Below are 21,624 nucleotides of genomic sequence, written 5' to 3' on the forward strand. Positions count from 1 at the left end.
GGGGTGTGGACACTACCAAAAATAAAAGCAGAAGCAATAGATCCATTGATGTCCCAAGAAGCTGAGTCTTGGTAGGGAGCCAAGGCCGCACTGAAAAGTCACTAGGCACAGCCAGGAACATAGCAGTGTCCAAGTTTCTGTGTCCAGAGTGGGACAAACCTAAGGAGGAGTTGCTTGTGTGGATGAATCTTCTGGAAGCTGACTGTGCCAGACTGGGATGACAAGTAGAGTGGCTAAAAGAGGACTGAATATCCATATCAGCTAGGGAGGGATGTAGGGAGCCAGGGTTCAGTGCCAGAGAATGTCCACTATCAGGTCTATACACATAGATCATGATAGGAAGGGTGCCCCCCTTGGATTGTGCAGTCTCAAAGTGAACAACTATGCATGGCGGCCCCACATGATAAGTATGATATCAAGAGATATCATTGGGGGTAGCCCTCTATTTCTTCCAAATCTTGTCTCTCTTTTTTTTCTTCAAGGACTATTATGTTAAAGACACCACACAGAGGACATGAATGTAATCTATCTTCCAATTCGCTTTTCCTGTCATTTCCCTTACCTTCTTACTAACTGGTTCCTTAGGTTCTCAAAGACAGGGGAGCTGGGATCAGAAATAAGACTAAGCATTAGCAAGAGCCATTTGAAATTCTATTAGATAACCCTTTCAAAAATATGTTAACTTTGAATCAATTTGGTATAAATTTAAACTAGAAAGCTTGGATCTTTTCTGTTAATTTAATTCTGTTAAAGAAGAAAGAAAGAAAGAAAGAAAGAAAGAAAGAAAGAAAGAAAGAAAGAAAGAAAGAAAGAAAGAAAGAAGCAGATGACAAGATCGTTTTATTTTGCAAACTTCTTTTCAGAGAGGTTATGCAAGATCCCCAAAGTGTGTCCTAAATAAAATCTTGGAGGAAAATGAAATCTATATCCTCACTGTGATAGTTACTCGTGAGCCCTGAGAAAATAGAGTCATTTCACGAAAGAAACATGAGCAAACGGGTGGCTTGGAATGTGTCTTGGCTTGAGACGGCCAAGATACAAAGAAAACGAAAAACGTACCTGGCATCTTGGCCACGTTTCCTCCTTAGAACAGAACTTCATTTTATGGAAGACATAATTATCTCCTAACTCCTCCAATGCTGGCTGTCTAGCTAATTCTATAGAGACAGCCTATTTAAATGTTCTAGGAATGCCATGCTGGTACTGCTTGCATATGAAATGCAAGGCCTCCCGAAGATTTTACAGAACGGTGGGGACTGTGGTGCATAATTCTATGGAGTGAAGAGCTTGTCAGACCTAAAAGTAGGTACCTTTTACTTTTTTGTAATTCCATGCATATTTTAGAGACTATATACATTTGCTCGTTCTACTTATGGCTCTATCAAGGTTAAGACAGGACTCAGGCTTCTGTCTGAAATGAGTAACTTAGAAAGCACATTCGGTGAGCGTCCTGTCGGATATATCTATAGCACAGGGCTTTCAGAAACAAGGGGTAGTGGGTGCAAATACCCACATTCAGACACTATGGAGCTAGGACACTATAAACTCTCAAAAGGGGAGGCCTCCAGGGAGTGGTTCGGACTTCCTGTATCAATCCGTGTTCCAATGGCCCCAATGCGTGGGAGACACAGAAATGATCCCCTACCTGTTCTTGTGGCAAGCTACATCTGTACAAGTTCCTGAGAATAAGGCCAGTGATTGGTTCTGAACAACCATAACAGAAGCAAAGCTTCCCGGGCTGTCATCAACTAATGCCAAGTTCAGAAAGAAAGTTTGAGTAGCCTTAGGTTTATGTCTTCATTTAAAAAAAAAAAAAAGATTTTATGCATTTATTTATTCATGGGACACACAGAGAGAGAAAGGCAGAAACACAGGCAGAGGGAGAAGCAGGCTCCCTGCCAACGTGGGACTCGATCCCAGGACTCCAGGATCATGCCCTGAGCCAAAGGCAGACACTCAACGGTTGAGCCACGCAGGCGCCCCAGGGTTATGTCTTCTTGATAACTGGGAAGACATACAAGGAATGGAGACCTCTCTACTCTGCTCCTGAACTTGGTAAAGTATCCTCCCCTACTCAGACATGGGAGTTGCTCCAGTATCATTTTTGTGGTCCTGCTATTACATTTTAAGAATCCCAGGAGAGGGGATCCCTGGGTGGCTCAGCGGTTTAGCACCTGTCTTTGGCCCAGGGCGCCATCCTGGGGTCCGGGGATCAAGTTCCACGTCGGGCTCCTGGCATGGAGCCTGCTTCTCCCTCCTCCTGTGTCTCTGCCTCTCTCTCTCTCTCTCTCTGTCTAGGTCTATCATAAATAAATAAATCTTAAAAAAAAAAAAAAAGAATCCCAGGAGAGGCCTTCATGTTTTCGGAAAAGCTTGTTGTGGCAAGGGCAATGATATTCTGGAGATGGGGAGAAGGAATTCAGGGGGTGTCAGAAGCAAAGGAAGAGCATGGCCATTAGGGTCTTGGGAATTCTCAAAGAAAGGGATAGAGAAATAAACTCTAAAGGAGCTCCTTCTATTTCTTCTTTCTGACAGAATGAATCAATGCCTCTATTTTTTTCCCACTGAATTCCAAAGCATCCCCCACGGATCAGCATTAGCAGAGTCATTAGACACACCCACATCTGAGAAGCACCTTAATTACAGAGAAGCTCAGAGCATGGTGTCGCAATTGCATCCCCCTCCAATCAGAGAGTGTGTCTGTGTATGTGTACAGAGGGCAAGGGAGAGACTCATCCTCTCTTGTATGAGGATTTTCTTCAGGCCTAAAAATAGGCCCAGCACTGTTTGGCCACTTCTGGGGTTGGGGGTGGGCGGTGTGGATCTCCATCTCTCCAGCCTGCTTGGATAGGACCCCGCACCCCACTACCTCTTCCAATGCAGAGCAACAGGGAAGAGTGTGTGCCCGGCCGGCTCCTTCTAGCTCCAAAATCTGGTTATTTATCCAGCCTCCATCTGTAAAATGGGAGTAATAACAGTGCTGCCTGTAGAGAGGAACTGTGAGAACTGAGCAAGGTAACCCATGCTTAGAGCTCTGCTTGGCTAGTAGCAAACACTCAGGAAATGCTGGTGGTTACTTTATTGTCATCATTTTGTTTTTCTCAGCATTGCTGAGTCCTCCAGTGATGACCGTTTCCTTTAGGAAGCCAACTGCCTGGTCCTAATGGATAGCCAGTTTGAGGATAAATACACACGTTCATCTGAAAGAAAAATTTCCGGGCTTGAAAAATAAATGTTATCCTAGGACAGGGGTTGGCAAACTTTTTCCAGAAAGGGCCAGATAGTAAAGATTCCACACTTTTCAGGTCATCTTGTCTCTGTTGCAATGACTCAACTCCACTGTTTTAGTGCAAAGGTAGCCACAGGCAAATTGTGAATGGATGAGTGTGGCTATGTTCCAATAAAACTTTATTTATAAAAACAGGCAGCCGTTGGCCCACAGCTAGACTTTGCCAGCCCCTGTCCAAAGCTATAAACTCCCAGAGAGAGGAACCAAACCCATCATATTCACTTCTATGTCCTACTGCTCAGCATCGTGCCTACTACATCCTTGTTGCTCACATTCTGATTATTTCTGAGTAAATGAATGAAAACTCCAGAGGGACCCATTTTTCTTTTTTTCTTTTTTAAAACGTTGGACTTTGGCACATCTCTTAGGGAAGTGAAATGCACACTTCTAAGTTCTGCCAACAGATATGACAAAAGGGTTTCGGGGAATAAGATACCATATTCATCTAAGGGGTTCAGGCTCTCCACAAATAAGTGTTACATCCCAAAGAAGAAGAAGGAGAAGGAGGAGGAGGAAGGAGAGAGGAAGGAGAGATGATAATGACCCAGACTCCAGCAATCCCCCTGGAGCTGACATTCTTAAAGCTTTATCTGATTGTCCATTATGGACTTAAATGTGGCACAAATGGTGGGCATCCCCTTTTGCTGGGCAACCCCAAGCCCAAGGAGTGTGAGACCTGAAATTTCCACCGCTCTGTCCAGATTCCCTGGAGACAGGAAGCCCAGGCATGAGTCCCCTCTGGAGTCAGACAGGCTCCTGGACCCTGAGAGCTGAAACAAGTGACTTCCTCTCTTTATGCTTTGAGCTCCTCACCTGCAGAAAGGAGACAGTGATGTTAGTGTCTTCTGTGGTTAAGGTGAAGATGATACAAGATGATGCTCAGCATGTTGTCTCATTAACAAGCCCTCAACAAAGATTAGCTTTACTGTTTCTGGACCAACACCTCCCTCCTGTTGAAGACATCGCTTTGGGCAGCCTTGCTGTGGTTTTGAACAGACAGTCGCTGCCTAGGAAAGGAGGAGCCTGAGAGGGGGTACTTCCTACTACCCTCCCACCTTTACTCAACTTCCTTCCTGCTCTTTCCCTCTCCACCTGCTGGTTTGCACATCTGCAGGAAGTAGTGGCAGTGCTCTGAACACTTTTAGGAACCAGGACATCCGCTGGAAGCTGGAGAACATACTCCCAAGTGTTCAAATTAGTGAGAAGGGGCACACTCTGAAGCACACTTGAACAAGCAGCAAAGACTGGAGAGACGTGTCCCGTGCTTTCCACGCTTAGCTGGTTTACAAAAGACAAGGGTTCTATTCCTGGCTTACCATGAGCAGGTTCAGAGGCCTGAAGCCACACAGAGCTTCTTCCTCTGCCTCAGTTTCCCCATTGGAGAACAGGAGATAACAATTTTAAGATCATCTGGGGAAAAATGAAAATCCAGGTTAAAGTACTTGGCAAAAATGAAACGTGATTGTCATAGGGCGGCATCACTTAACAATAATAGTTATACAGGTATCAGGATAATGATATAAGCCACTGTAGGTCTAAAATAGTTCTAGAATAGCTCTGCCTGGAGGCTAACTGACCTCAAAGCACCTTCTAACTGATTCTCTATGACTACAATACACCCTCATCGATTTCAGAATAAATGTGGCAGGTGTGGGGGTCGAAGCCCATCTGAATTACTGAAGAAATAGACTTTATTGCAATCAGTCTATCAAATCCAGGCCTTTTAGAAATAATATTAAAAAATGGATGTAGAATAACCAAATGCTCCTATGACACGTTTGCTTAGTAACAGATAAAAATTATTTATAGTTGCTTGTACCTGGGGGGGGGGGGGTGTTTACAGAGAGTTGCAGGGTACTCGAAAACTATTTATTCTCTTAATGTAAATTTTTGTCTGCAGTCCCTGGCCTGGATCCTGAGGGTGGTGTTGTTTTACTTTTTTAGTTAGGTGTAAAAAAGAAGATAGGAACTCCTTTCATTTGCTTAGCAAGCCCTGTCTTCATAGATACTGCAAATCTGAATCTAAATATTTCCTATCTAAATCACACAGCTTCAAATTTATGGAATCTGCATCCCTAATGTCCAGGGCCCCAGACTGCCATGCAGATTCACAGGAGGGCTGAAGTCTCAGCCCTGGGCCTTTCGGGGAGCAGGTGTTGGTACACAGAGGGATCTTTCCCTTGCCACTCCACCCTGACCACAGTGCGTGTTTGGCAGCCAGGTTACGTATAAAACCTTGCAATCTCTGACTGGCTAGGAGAAAAAGCAAATAAAGTTAAGTGACCTACTAGCCCGTGTTTGGATGAGGACTTTAGTCAAGGTCCAGAACTTTCGGTGGGAGGTCAGTCGAAAGCCAAGGGGCTGTGATTGAGCTCACGTAGTTTATCCCTTCAATGGAAGTTGCCCATTCATGGGGGTGACCTCTGTATTGATCAGACTGAGGTTTATAGGGAACAAGGACAGGTTCAAAGCAGAAGGGTAAAGGCCAATGAAGCAACCTCCCGTCCCAGGGCTGTGTGCTGGGGAAGAAGGTGGTATGGCGGGGCTGGCCAATGCACACTTAAAAGAAGTTCAGCCAAGAATCAAGATAGGACAGGTGTCTGGCCAGCGAGAGCAGGGACCATCCAGGCTCCACCAGAAGATTGCTGACTGTCACGATCTTGTGACCCTCGCTCCAAGCCCAGACCCCTGTTACCCTCAAGAAAACGAATAAACGAATGAATAAATATTTGTTTCTGGGTTGAATGAATAGAAGTTTCCAGGCCACACAAAGTTATGTGTGGGAAAGTCTGGGACAAAGCACATTTACGATAGTAGCAGCAGAGATAATGAGACAGTATGCCTCCTTTCTGAAATTGCTTGCCTTGGGGCCCAGGTCCTAAATGTCCAGGGTCCACCCCTTGTTCAAAGGAGAGCCCACCACGATGGCTCTTCTGAGATGCAACCCTGTGATCTTTTTTTAGTGGTCTCTTACCTTGCAAGTGGAAATTATAATTTTTTTAAGCTGGTGGTACACCAGTGGCAGGCAGGTTTGCTGAAAGTCATCCACTTTTTAGGATCAGCCAAATATTAGCTTGCATCCAGTAGATGGCACTTGGATAATGAAAGCCCCTGAACTCCTTGTGGAATTTGATAATGGCTTTTTAAATTCATGTAAACTTTTAAAATACGATGAATCAAGCCACAATCCATAATTGTGGTTATGGATGGTCTTGGATATAAATAACACCATCACTCCCTGAAGGCTCCTGCTTTCAGTCTGAAATTCAGGAAGAAGAGCAATTTTCTGCGAAAATCTAAGGCAGGCACAATTGTTCTGAGTCCTGAAGAATCCTGAAAGAAATAAGGTCACAGGGCCTTCCCTGGTGCTATGATGTTTATGTTCAGTGATTTCTTTCTCTCCTATTAAATGTACCATCTGGAAGCAAGCTTACCATCTGGAAGGACTCTAAGTAGATTCCAGATGGATCTCCCTTTGATCCAATCGATATAGACAGGAGAACACCGAGAACAAACTCTATTCTATGTTTCGAGTAGGCTGCTATATTTCAGAGCGTGGGCTAACCAACCAAGCCCCACACTGACACATTAGGAGCAGGCATTGCAAGAAGACAGGGCGAGCCCTGAGACACAGAAACGGCTGCAGAGAAGGGCCAGGAGGGACAGGTCAGAGGTTGAAGACACCCAAAGTCCTTGCAACACTACAGGTCACTGCCTCAGAGGATGGTGTCATCATTTCAGGCTTTGCTTTCTTTCCCCAAAAGGTCGCGGTCTATTTTCACTTGTCTGGCACATTTGAGAAAAGAGGAAGAAAAAAAAAAGTTAAAGATTAGCTCAACCTTTTCTCCCTGTGGCTGTGCCAAGCTGCTACACTCACGGTGCTACAGAGTGGAGGGATAGAGTCAAGTGCAAGGTGCCTGGTGTTTCTTCTGAGCAAGCCAGTGGCCCCAGAGCTGAAACCAGAGAACCGAGATGCGATCACCCAGTGACAAGAAGGAGGGAAAGGCTGAGGAAATGTGGACGGCAACTCTGTCCTGACATGTGAATGAGAATCTCTACCTCATGGGGTTGTTGGAAGGAACAGAAGCATGCAAAGCACCTGATAAAATACAGAGCATGTAGTAGATGCTCAGTAAAACCGTAGAGTTGGTTTTCTTTCTTCCTCTTTTTTTAAAAAAATTTTTTTTAATTTATTTATTCATGAGAGATATAGACAGAAAGGCAGAGGGAGAAGCAGGCTCCCTGCGGGGAGCCCGATGTGGGACTTGATTCCAGGACCCTGGGATCACACTCTGAGCTGAAAGCAGGTGCTCAACCACTGAGCCACCTAGGCACCCCCTCTTTCTTCTTTTTTTAAAGTTAAACAATGCCTACCAGGCATGGTTTACAAAATACGTTTAGAACACTCCTATCTTTGAGTGTCATGAAACCTTTGTCTCAATACTGTTTTACTCACCAAGATGAGAGTTTTAATGAATGGTCCAGAGTTGCACATCCAATAAAGGGAGAGCTCATACATGGAAGTGATGGGATCATAGTCTCACTTCAACTGGCCCTTCCCTGTACCAGGTGCATCAACCTTTTATGGCTTCAATGCTTTTCCTTCCTTCTTCTATGAGTTTACTACGGTTCTGCATCTATGATCTTAGAAGTGATACAAATACAGAGACATTGTAGTATTTTTTTCAGGAGCACCTCATTTTGGGATTGTTCTCAATGGTTGTATATGTAACATTGAGCAAACCTTTCTGATTATTTGGAGACACAATTAGCTGTGTGTGAGTGTCTGTGTTTCTACTCTGGGCTGAAATACAAGCATTTAAGCCCTGATATTATCCAGAAAGAGAATAATCACTGCTGTAATTCTATGCTACACATAAAATTTAGTATGCTCTACATTTGGTAAATTGCACATAAAACAAAATACTTATGGTATTTAGTGTAGATAGATGATGGTGATACATAATCCAAATTAGAAAAGGAAAAAAGAAAATACCCTAAAGAGGGAAAAAAAGGTATCTTTTTCATGTTTTATGATTATCCAATGTTGGGTTATATGGTTCTAATTTGTTCCTATAATTTTACTAAGACTTCTGGGTATTCTCCTCATAAAGCTCTATTTATGAAGAGCTTAAAAAAATTAAAAAGTGAACCCTTTTCAAGGGAGAATTTTTCTATGTGATTGGTCATAGTCTAATTTTTGCCCAAAAGATGGCTTTCTTCCAGTCCTGCTTAGCTATTGGAACAAACCTGGGTACCTCAGCCACAGAACTGTATTTTGTCTAATAAAAACATTGTGGAATTTCCATAACATATTTCAATACCCAGGAGATTTCCATTTCTTTATTTATTTGTGTGTTTATTTAGTTATCCAACCCTATTTCTGAAAGACATAATAAAAAAAACAGAAGATAACACCAGGGAGGTATATATTGAAATCGCCCTGTCCCATGGTCCTTGGTGTATGTGCCGAGGAACAAATGTGCCCTGTCAGTCTTGGCATGTGATACACCATAGGCTCTTTGCACAAAGTTGAGAGACCCAGAGGTCAGTGGCTCCTGGTGGGAAAAACACGATTTGGCACCATAGCTTTCCCTTCCTTCTCTGGGAGTGGGGGTTTAATTAACCATGTTGGAAACGTAAGCTAAACACAGATACCGTCGCAGTAGGAGGCAGCAGCATGAAGGCCCAACCTTGGGTTTTGGGCCTTAAGCCAATAGGTATTCAAGAAAAAAATGGTGCCATCTGCCCAGCTCCTCTGGGGATTGCTATGGCCAGGCGACTCACCATGCGGTGTTGGTGCTTCCCTTCTCTCGTGAATTAAGATTCGTTATGAGTGCCTCTTGATCTCTTGTCACCTCATAACACATGGCAAACAATATTTGAATAAGGACCCTGGGGAATATGTATGCAGTCCCTAGAGTAGAGGTACTAGTTCAAAGAGCTTAGTCCTTTCCTCCTCCTACTCACAATGGCTAAAAGAGACTTATTTTATTTTTCATTTATTTAATTCCAGTGTAATTAACATAGTGTACAATATAATGATTCAGCAATTCTTTATATGACTCAGTGCTCATCTTCATAAATGTACTCTTGATTCCCTTCACTTGTTTACTCCAGACCCTCACCTGCCTCCCCTCTGTTAACCACCAGTTTGTTCTCTGTTGGTTAAGAGTCTGGTCTTTGTGTTTGTCTCTCTTTTATTGTTGTTTTTCGTTTTGTTTCTTAAATTCCACATTATAAGTGAAATCATTATGGTATTTGTCTTTCTCAGACTGACTTATTTACAATGAAGAGACTAATTTTCCTGGTGGTCCTATAACCCGTTCCTGGTACACTGGAAGGCAACTGCAAATTTGGGCCCCCGAGGAGGAAGGAAGAGAGGACAAACATGTAAATGTCTCATTACAATGCAAGTTAGTATTGGAAATACTATCAATAATCTCTGTCGTTATCATGTTTTAATGACTCCTTTCAACTTAAAATATATACTAATCTTGGGCAAAATATAGTAAAATATATACTAATCAAGTTCGAGAGAGGAGACACAAAATTGCCACTGGCTACCACTGGCAGTTTCTTACAGTCATCAAGACATTCCAAAGTCTGGTCTTCAGCTTTGAAGATCTGGACATTTTATTTTATTTTTTTCAACATACCTAGATGCAGGAGGTCTGGTTCACATGAACCAACCTCATAAGAGACTGATGCATAAACCATAACATCAATTTTAAAAGTTTTTAATGGAAGCTATTTTTTTCTTATGGCTGAAATTTTAAAGTTTATCATCTAGATCACCCATTTCTCAATGTCAGAAATGTCCGTTTGGATCCAGAAGATTGTTTAGGAGCACAGAATCAGAACAAAAAGGGATGGCTGGATTGTCTTTAGAAATACTTTAACTAGGCCATGGATGGACTATCCTTGCCTTACCACGGAGTAGTCCTCTGTCGTGATCATGATGCTCATAACTCCGAGATCCAGTGTCTCAGTCTTTGGATAACTAAATAAACACAATTTTTACCTTCTAACTTCCACTTCTAAAAAATCTAAGTAGGTCATATTTTATGGACAATATAACATATCAGCTTAGTAAAATCACACTCTAGTCCTGTCCTGAAATTATGATCAAATCATTTTAAGTGATATCAATGGTTTTTCAGAACTTTCTTTCTTTCTTTTTAAAAAAAAATATTTTGTTTATTTATTTGACACACAGAGAGAGTGTGTACAAGCAGGGGAGGGGCAGAAGGAGAGAGAGAAGCAGACTCCCCACTAGGCAGGGATGCTGATGTGGGGCTCAATCCCAGGACCCCAGGATCACAACCTGAGCTGAAGGCAGATGCTTAACCGACTGAGCCACCCGGGTGCCCCCAGACTTTCTTTTTTTAAGTGATTCCTACTGTTGGCCCTATCAATTCTGTACAGATTCTGAGTGTTGTCATGTCAATTGTCAATATTTTCAAGTTCAAGGGGACACTTTACTTCACTTTGCTTTACCAGCATCCTTTGGTGATAGGTGGTGAGAAACGATAATAAGATCTACATTCACCTGAATATATGTGGGTCAGCACTTTCTAATAAAAATTTCAGAAGTTTAAAAAAAGCTATAGCTATAGCTCCTTAATTCAGCTTACTTAGGGAAAAGACTAACTTGATTTAGCAAAAGTCTTAATCACAGCTTTTTTTTTTTTTTTAAGCTCTGATTTAATGAAAAGGAGTCTGAATTAGAATGAGTTCTCTATTCTAGTTCCCTTTCCATTCACTTTGGCCAAGACCACTAACCTCTCCAGGTCTGTTTCCTCATTTGTTTTAAAACCAGAGACTATAGAGCCCACTTGTCTCTAGGGGCCCTCCCAGTGTTAACTATCTTTAATGCGTGTATTTGTAGCCTTCAAGGAAAAAACAAAACAAAACAAAAAAACCCCTAAACTACCCGTTTTTCAAGCCAGTAAGAGTACTTTGTACTAATTTGATGATCCTGCCCCAGTGAAACACAGTTTTCATTCCTGAAACTCTTAGAAGTTTAATGACAAAAAAAAAATATATATATATATATATTAAATTTCAAAATTAGTTCTATGTCTGCCTTTAAAAATATACAGCAGGGATGCTGGGTTGCTCAGTGGTTGTGCATCTGTCTTTGGCTTAGGTCGTGATCCCAGGGTCCTGAGATCGAGTCCCGCATCAGGGTCCCTACAAGGAGCCTGCTTCTCCCTTTGCCTATGTCTCTGCTTCTGTCTCTGTGTCTCTCATGAATAAATAAATAAAATCGCAAAAAAAAAAAAAAAAGAATATACAGCATCTCTGGGGTGCCCAAGTGGCTCAGTCAGTTAAGCATCTGACTCTTGGTTTCAGCTCAGGTCATGATTTCAGGGTCCTGGGATGGAGCCCCAGATTGGGCTCCCCATTCAGCAAAGACTCTGCTTGTGGATTCTCTTCTCTCTCTGTTTCACCTCCTGCTAGTGCATTCTCTCTGTCATCTCTCTAAAATTAATAAATAAATCTTAAAGAAAAAAAAGGAAATACAGCATCTCAAGTTGGGCTTGAATGAATGCTGGTTGTTCAAAAACCTTCATTGATCACATATTATTTACTTGGGTTTGGGAAGTGAAGGGGAACCACAAAGGTGAAAACAGTGTGGTCCCTGCCCTCAGACTTCAGACATAGCAGGGGAGACAGCATATGCACATCTACTCTGTGATATGGTACCAAGTGGATCCACTTATATGAAGCCCCCAAAGAATAGAGCAATTAATTCTGCCCAAAAAGGAAAGAGAAAAAGAATTCTTTCCAGAGAAAGTGACATGGAACCAAGCTTTAAAGGATAAAGTAGAGAAAAAGAGTAGGGTTGGAGCATGGAGCAGGGTGGTCTGGAGGGTGAGGTGGTAGGGGGGATAATTGCCCTAAGATGTGGCTGGAAATGTAAATAGGAATGTAAGCAAGCTTTGAATGATACACAAAAGTATTTGGACTTTATCTGTAACCAGGAGAGTTCCATGGTCAGATTAATATCTGGAGGAGGCCAAAATGCTGTAGAGGGAAGTTTTGACCAAGGAAAATCTGGAAGCAAGGCTATTATAATACACCAAGCGGCAAGGAATGGGGGCTTGTTCTAAGATGGTTAGAACAGGAAGACATGGATTTGGAAGAGAGCACAGAGGAAGAGGAACATTCAGGAACAGGAACTTGACAGTTCATTGCATGTGGGAGGTGACACGTAAAGGTGAGGGCATGAAAACAAGACTCAGGTTTTTTATTAGATTGGTGCTACCCAATGGGCAGTGGTCTTTATGCTTACAGACACTCTAATCTGTGCCATACAAACAAGCAGTGGTTGCAAAAGATGAGTGAACTTCCAACAAGCTGCATTTGGATAATCATGAAGGCTCTATAATAAAACCCACAAGCAAAAGGATTCTTAGTGTCTACAGACTTTTACATGGCTCTGAGTTATTAACTACCGAAGAAAATCAAAATGACCAAAAGAATGTTGAGCTTTTGCAAAAATGTGGTTTTGAGAGTTTGAAGTTATATTTTGTTTAAGGTTATATTTATTTGTTTGCTTTGTGTGGGTCATTTGGGGGGGGGGTGTTTAGTGTTTTTCACATGCAACTTTGTTTGCCTAAGACATTGACCTTAAAATGGAAAAGATGCAGTAATAGCACATCAGGGTGGACAAACGAAGGAGAAGCAACCAAAGCTGGGAGGCCAGCTCCATACACTAATAGGCCCTCTTGCCTCCAGGGAAAATTACTACAGGGCAAGTACACTGCAGCATGCGTTAAAATATTTTGCATTTTTACACCCAAACAAGATACAAAATAGATTATTTTAAAATTAATTTTGCCATTGACATGTAATAAACCATTCTCGAAGTGACTGTTCTGAGTGATTGTTCTAACAATCCTTATTATCCAGCTGAATCTCACCAACAGTGAGGATTATCGTTTCTATTTAACAGGTGAGAAAACGTGACGCATAGAGAGGTTAAATAACTTACCCAAGATCATTAAGCTCACAAACAGAGGGACTAGGGTTTGGGCCAGGCAATCCAATCCCAGAACTTATGACCTTAACCTCTCTGCTCTGTTACCTCCAATTAAATACAACTAAATATTTTGCAATATTTGCAAGTAATAAACAATTAAATGTAGAACATTTGCTGACATGGGGAAGTGTATAACCTACTATTTTGTGAGCCAACAAAGCTGTAAAACTATGTATGGGGTGACATAATTCTAAAAATTATATTACATATATAATACATGCATATACATCATAGGCATAGAAAAAATATATACATCCATAGTTTAACAGTGAGTATCTCTGTGTGGTGAAATTATTGGTGATTTTTATTCTAGTTAATAATTTTCTGCATTTCTCAGATTTTCTAAGATCAATTTTAAAAAGTTGTATTTGAACTTCCAGTTGCCAGGCCAACCTGTAAAGAGCTTGAAAGTTGTCCCCCCTGTCCTCACGACAAAAAAAGAAGTGGATCAAGCTAAAATTCACTGACTCTTCTGAGATCCACCAGAGAATTGAGGTCACAGAGCAAACTGCTGCCCTCCCCAAACTGGAGAGACAGATGGGCAGATACAGAGCATCACAGCTGACATGGAAGAGAAATCTCCAACTGGAGCCAGTATCTGTAGGAATAGTTGAAAGGAATACCTGTAGGAATACTAGAGGCTCAGTGTATCTTAGCTTGAGAGCTAAGAATGTCTAAGGAGTCCCGTCCTAGAGGTCCTCCTAACACTTCCCCGAATTTTAAACTCCAGGAGCCGTACCAGGGTCACATTTGTGAAGATGGGTGGAAATTCCCTTCTAGCTTCTGGCTGGGGGTTGGGGGTGGGAGGAGTAAACATTTTGAAATAAACCCAAAGCATTCTGTTCTCCTTCAAAAAGCCTGCCCTCAAGAGAAACTGTTTAACCAAATGTAACCAACAGGTGCTTTACAGAACATAACCATCCCCCCGGAAGGGAAATACCCAACTCCTGCCCCTCTAGCCTTTGACATGGGGGAAGGGAAATACCCATCTCAGGCTCCCTGGAAGGCAGACCTAATGACAGGACTGCAGAGCACTTCCCCTGCCCCCACACCTTACCACCACATCAGTTAGGGCTTCTGTATAATAATGGGTGATGACAACTAAAAGACCTGCAAGCCTCAGACCCTATTTAAGAAGTCTCTAGGAAATCCCAAAGACAGCAGGGCAGACAAAATAAAGACACCAGAGGAAACTTCACACCACAGCTACAGCAAAGAGCAAACATAGCCTAACTGCTGGCCAGATGCCCATAAAATCTCATGTTAAAAGTCTAGCCATCCCAGTTTCTTTCACCCCATAGAGCATGTACAGCTTTCTTTCTTTTTCTTTTAAGATTTTATTTATTTATTCATGAGAGACATACAGAGAGAGGCAGAGACATAGGCAGAGGGCGAAGCAGGTTCCCTGCAGAGAGCCCGATGTCAGACTCTATCCCAGGACCCCGGGAACACGTCCTGAGCCAAAGGCAGATGCTCAACCACTGAGCCAGCCATGTACCCCATGTTCAGCTTTTGACAAAAAAATTACATAGTTTAAAGGAAAAACCAGGGTCTGAAGAGACCAAGCAAGCATCAGAACCAGACTCTGGCATGCCAGAGAGTTGAGGATGATCAGAATAGGGATTTAAAAATAACTGTGATTAATATGTGAAGGGCTCTAACAGGAAAAGGAGAAAACATGAAAAGAACAGATGGGTGATGTAAACAGAGAGATGAAAACTCGAAGAAAGAAGCAAGAGTAAGTGCTAGAAATAAAAAAAACACCATAATAAAAATGAAGAATGTCTTTGATGGGCTCGTCAGGAAACTGGACATGGCTAAGGAAAGAATCCATGAGCTTGAAGATATGTCAGTAAAAACTTCCAAAGCTGTAATGCAAAGAGAAAAAAATTAAAAAGACAGAACAGACTACCCAAAAGCTGTGTGACAATTACAAAAGGTTTAACATGCATGAAGAGGGAATACCAGAAGGAGAAGAAAGAAACAGGAAAAAAATTTAAGTAATAACAACTTGATAATTTTCCAAAATTAATAACAGACTCCAAATCGTAGATGTAAGGAGATGAGAGAACACTAAGCAAGATAAATACCAAAAAATCTATGCCTAATGTATATCATATTCAAATAGCAGAAAATCGAAAACAAAGAGGAAATCTTGGAAGAAGCCAGAAATTTTTTTTAAAAACCTACCTATAGAGGAGTAAGGACAAGAATTATATCAGATTTCTTTTTTAGAACCCATGCAAGAGGAGAGTGGAGCGAAATACTTAAAATGTTGAGAGAAAAATCTACCAACCTAGGATTCTCTATCCAATGATATGATCCTTCAAAAGGGAAGAAGTAATGACTTTCTGAGACAAATAAAAATTAAGGAAATTTGTCACAAGTAGACCTGCCTTGCAAGAAATGTTATGAGACATCCTTCAGAAAGACTGAAAATGATCCAGGTCAGAAACTTGGAACTGCATAAAGCAAGGAAAAGCATCAGAGAAGGAATAGATGAAATAAGCCAAGAGCCCATACTCACACAGAAGATGCAGGAGCCCAGAGTCACCTACCATTGTCACCACCACTGCCCAAATCAGAGCTCCGTGAGGACAGGGAACACTCTGTCTCTACAGTTGCTGGAACTGCCCTGCCCCAATAGGCTCCCAGAAGCTTCATTAGAAGCAAGACACACACAAAAAATAGCTTCTTCTCTCTTTAGTTAATCTCCCACAAATAATCAGAATGGTGTACTTTCTTGGCCACCAGGCACCATCCTCACCCTTTGACCATATAATCAGAGTAGTAGCAACATCATGCATCTGCTTGCAGCATGCAACTATTCCTATTAAGATGAAGACACCCTCACCTTCTTCCTAAAAAGAGAAAGTGCAAAATCATTTCCACTACCATAGTTACATCTGGGAGATATAAATTCTGCTTCTAGAAGTAATATCCAGTTTCAGCCACAGTCCTAATCATTATATTCTATTATCAAAAGACTAAATTGTAGGGGCACCTGGGTGGCTCAGTGGTTGAGCCTTCAGCTCAGGGCATGATCCCAGGGTTCTGGGATGGAGTCCCGCATCGGGCTCCCCTCAGGGAGCCTGCTTCTCCCTCTGCCTACATCTCTGCCTCTCTCTGTGTGTCTCTCATGAGTAAATAAATAAAATCTTTTTAAAAAAGACTAAGTTGTAAAGTTAACCACCAGCAAAACTGACAGACCTATAGCTAGAGTGACCAGTACAAACAAGAGAGAAGACTCAAACAACCACCAACATTCTCTATATAAAATAGGAAAAAGAAAGGAGGAAAAAATATTGGTTGTACACACTTAAGTATTGTGGGTTGAATTGTGTTCTCCCTCAAGAAGTCCTAGGCTCCAGAACCTGTGAATGTGAACTTACTTGGGAATCAGGGCTTTGAAGATATATTCCAGTTAAGAGTATAGGTGAAGACACACACGGATGGAAGAGGCCATGGGACGGTGGAGAGAATTATGAATCAAGGAAGGCCGAGGATTGCCTGTGACCACCAGAAGCTGGAAGAGATGAGGATGGGCCCTTACCTAGAGCCTTCAAAGGGAGGATGGCCCTGCTGACACTTTGATTTCAGATTTCTAGCCCCTGAGAAGGATGAAAGAATAAATGTGTCTTGCAAAACAGAACAAAGCGAAACTTGTATTTACTTTACAATTTTTAAAAAGCACCGCACCCCCCCCCCCCATCCCAATCCCCAGTTGTCCTTGCCTCGAAGGAGCAGCTGGGACACAGTTGGGCATCTGGAGCGCCTCCCCTGGTTGAAACTCACTTGGAGCATGTTTTGTTGTTGTTATTGTTTTAATTTATTTATTCATGACAGAGAGAGAGGCAGAGACACAGGTGGAGGGAGAGGGAGAGAAGCAGGCTCCACTCAGGGAGCCGGACGTAGGACTCGATTCCGGGTCTCCAGGATCACATCCCAGGCCAGAGGCGGCGCCAAACCACTGGGCCACTGGGGCTGCCCAGGAGCATGTTTTTCATGAACTGACTCAGTCGTGCTTTTTATTCCCTAATACGCACTATCCTGACTTTGTTCTTCAAATATGCATCTAGTTTTCAGGTAAGTGCTTAGCTACTATAGTATTTAGAAATTTAGATTTATTTATTTATTTGTTTGTTTGTTTAAAGTTTTATTTATTTATTCATGAGAAACACCGAGACAGAATCAGAGACACAGGCAGAGGGAGAAGCAGGCTTCCTGCAGGGAGCCAGATGTGGGACTCGCTCCCAGGACCCCAGGATCAAGATCTGAGCAAAGGCATACACTCAATCACTGAGCCACCCAGGTGCCCCTAGATGAAAATATTTGAATAGTTTTTAAAAGTATTTAATTTTGTCTATGAATTTATGTGATCCACTATTTCTTTTGGTTGGGTGTTGTTTTTTGTTCTTTGGGGGGAGAGGCCCATCTAATTCTTACCTATATTAGGGTCCCAGCAGGAAGCAAGTGACATCTTAACTTTGGGATAATTTGAGAAGGTGTATGCAGGGTGTGGGAAAAAAACAAAAGATAGATTGCATAGAATCCTGTGACCCGTTACAGCCAGCACCACCACTAGGACCAAAGGGACACATGATATTTAAATGCAAGAACATATCTTAGAACAAATATTTGGATCCCACCATGTAGTAGAACACAGGGTGCCGGCTGCAGAGGATAGAGTACTACACGCTCTCCTCCCTCCTCATGGGACTTTACAAGCAGGTGGGAGACACAGACACTCAGCAAATGACTACACAAATTAGTATCACAGACAGTGGGTGAGTTCTATGAATGAAAAGTGGAGGAGGCTATGAGATACTTGAGCCGAGATGGGACCTGGCTCCCACCATCAGGAAAGGCTTTTCTGAGAAAGTGATGTTCAAGCATCTGAGATCTGCAGGATGCAGGAGAGTTTCCAGCTACAGGAGTGGGCAGGGAGGGACACGTGTGAGAGACGGTGGGAATGGTGCCGCGGAGACCCTGACACTGGAAAGGACATGGATATGGATCATCAGAAGTTCCAAGAGAAGCCCCATAAGTTTGAAGCTCATGCCCATGAGGGTAAGGAAAGAGATGTGGAGCTGGAAAATGCGAAGGGACCAAATCAAGCCGAATCTCTAAGGTTAGATTGGAGATTTGGAATCATATGAAGGGACAAAAAAGAAAAAAAGATTTTAAATGGGGATGCCAGGATCTGTCTGCATTTCTAAAAGATTCTTAAAGACAAGGGCTGTATTTTGCCCATTTTCTAATCCTGTGGGGTAACCTTACACGGAATTGATGCTTAACATATTTATTGAACTGCATTTCAATTCTGTGAGAATGGTGTTTTGGAAATTGTGTATAGTAGTAAAAATTAAAGGAGGGAGTATGGAATTAAATTTGGGACTAAGCAATAGTTGCTTCTTTCTGGAAATCTATTTTCTCTGATTACTCTATGTCAGGGTCACAGAAAATGAAAAAAAAGATGCAATTGCTTAAAACCACATAATATCAGCATGGAGAAAAAGGTATTTCTCATGGATACCGGTTAAAACCATCCACTATGAAATCAGACTGTAGGAATTTGAATCCCAGTTTACTTGCTGTGGGTCCTTGAGCAAGTTACTTAGCCTCTCTGTGCTTCAGTTTTCTTAACTGTGAAAAGAGATTAGAGCAGTGCCTCGTTCATCTCTTTGTTGCGCGATTACATGAGAATACATTAAAAGCTTGTCAAAGACTGTTGGGCACCGTTAAGTGCTCAATGAATGTCACCTATTACTAATTGCATACAAATTTCATGGTGTGTACAGAGAAGTTGCTTTCCCCAACTGTAAAATAATTTGCTCTTTAAGATGTTCCCATTTCTTGGTTCTTAACAGTAGCTGTTGCTTATGTGCTCATAATAATTATACAATGGCAATATGACTTTTACAGAAATGTTTAATGCATCAGGGTTTGGTCGGGCTTATTACACCAAGTAATAAGATCTCTCCCTAATAGTAAATTGTTTTCTGATATGTTCTGGATAATGCCCTTTAAGAAAGGCTTAATGCTAACGACACATAAACCCATGGCACATCATTTTCCTTGATTTCCAGGTGATTAGAAGCGTTACTAATCACGTCTGGAGTTCACATACAGTCAGAGTCTTTATTTTTTTTCCTCGTGTCCATATGCCAACTTGCAGAACACTGTGCATTTTAAGATTTTTTTCATCCCCATACTCTCCCTATATATTTATAAGTGAAAAATATACACATCAGTGTATGAACACTCATGCAGATTGGTCATCAAGGCTCATGGAGGTTAAAAGTTATCCTTTAGCTCGGTAGACAAGATATTCATTCTCCTTCTCCTAGCTACAAAACAAGATTTCCAGTCTGTCAATTTCATAAATCATTCTCCAACTAGTCCATGACAGATAAAGATCAAAGAACAAGTTAGCACTGAACTGGTTACAGATTAGAAGTCAGTTGACAACAGGCCCCATTGTTTTTTCTGTAATGTACCCCAAATGGGGACGCTTTTGTGCATGGGTGAGCATGCCCATACTTGTTGACAGAATTATTTTTAGAAAGTAATGCTTTCCCATTTATAAAACCCAGAGAGAGGCTGCTGAATGTGTAGGCAGCAGTTCTCAACTCTGGCTGCGGATCAAAATTACCTGTGCGGCTTTGAAAAGTTTGCAGATCCCATGACCTCACTCTAGATCCATGGTTCTCAGCCGGGGCTGCACATGTGAATGGCCCCGGGGAGGTTTTGAAAACGAGGATCCCTGCCAGGAGGCCCCACCCCAGCCCAATTGCATCAGAATCTCTGGGGGTAGGGCCTAGAGAGAGGCATTCCTTCATCAGCTCTCCGGGTGATTTCTAATATATAGGCCAGGCCTGAGAACCACTCTTCTAGATGGGTTGAATTCACTTACTCATTTAACAAACATGTTCTGGTGGCTGCTATAGGCAAGGCATTGCTGGCAACAGAGCAGTGAAAGAAATAAACACTCCCTGCCTCTCCCGGGATTAGAAATCGAAATCAAAATTTTCAGAGTTGGGGCCTGCCTAGGCATCTGAAATTTCTAGAAGCTAATCAGCCAAGACTGAGAATCAGGGAGTAGCAGAAAGAGCAGGGAGTCTGATAGCTGTGTTTGAATCTTGGCTCCTCTGCTTATTGGCTCTTTGATCTTGGGTAAGTTATGTAACTGTTCTAAGCCTCTGCTTCCTTATCTTTAAAATGGTGGAAAGCAAATCTTCTACTCTAAGGCTGTTATGAGCTTTAAATGAGAATTTTAAAAAATTGATAGAAAACCTTAGTGCAGTGGCTGGCACCTCCTAGACTTTCAGTAAACGTTAGTTTTCTCCCTTTGTCCTTAGAGCAATATGTGTGCTCAGTCCATATGATGTACCATTGAAATATGACACACTGGCCACAGCTTTCCTGGAGTTATGGTGTAATAAACAATTAGACGCCGCGTCATACCAGAGCTATGCCTAGGTGGGTGCTATCGGCTTCCTTTATTGCTGCAGGGGTTCTGGATGGAGAGAAATAATCACTGAAAGTCAGGAGGCAGAGATTTCCTAAAGAGGGGGGAATTTGAGAAGGGGCTTCGAGGGGTGTAGGTTCTGCCACAAGAGGAGGGGGGCTGGTTTTGCTAGCTGGGGAAACAGCAGAGCAATGGAAACTTCTAGATGCTACTTGAAGGCAGGTCATGTTTAAAGAAGACAGTCACCTTCTCAACGTTATTTGACACGTGTCTACGCATGTCCCCACTCGGGAAAGCGCAGTTGGGCTTTCTACCAATATCTGCGTGAATAGCAGCAGCCGACGGGTTCTGTGTGTTCAAGAATGTGGATGAGGTTTATGTTTTTAAGGACACATCCATTTGTTTCATATGCACATTCCTCAATATGTTATTTAGGACAACTTCGCGGGCATCTATTTATTTTTACTTGCATTCTCCTGGGTGTGTGTGTAGGGTGGGGGTGGGGGGTTGGAGTGTGTGTGGGGGGGGGGACCAGCGTGCTTCTTAGACACAACTCACCAGCCTAATAAGTAACAATGAATTTCCACAGCACGAGGAACAAAGAGCTGAATCAAGATGACATCATCCGTCTCCTAGTGAGTTTTCATTCACGTTGACGTTTAAGTCCTGCTAGAGGTTTGCCCAGAGTATTGGTCCCTGACCAATTGCACGCGGCCGGAGAGAGTGGGATCGTTTGAAAGCAAGCCTGTCTGGCGGCTGTGTGAGCAAGACCGAGAGCGAGAGAGCACCTCGAGGGAGCCGCCTCCGCGGGGG

The 21,624-nt window shown here is 42.4% G+C and overlaps 1 long non-coding RNA gene across 1 annotated transcript; it reads right to left on the bottom strand.

Moving 5' to 3' along the window:
- Positions 1-2,265: 2,265 nt before the first annotated feature.
- Positions 2,266-20,684, bottom strand: LOC140626047 (uncharacterized). The gene is made up of 3 exons (XR_012025295.1): positions 19,996-20,684; positions 4,606-4,699; positions 2,266-4,102 (listed from the first exon to the last, which is right to left on the bottom strand). It is a non-coding gene; the product is annotated as an uncharacterized lncRNA (long non-coding RNA).
- Positions 20,685-21,624: the final 940 nt, after the last annotated feature.

This window comes from Canis lupus, chromosome 37, assembly GCF_048164855.1.
Source record: "Canis lupus baileyi chromosome 37, mCanLup2.hap1, whole genome shotgun sequence".
NCBI classification, from domain to species: Eukaryota; Metazoa; Chordata; class Mammalia; order Carnivora; family Canidae; genus Canis; species Canis lupus.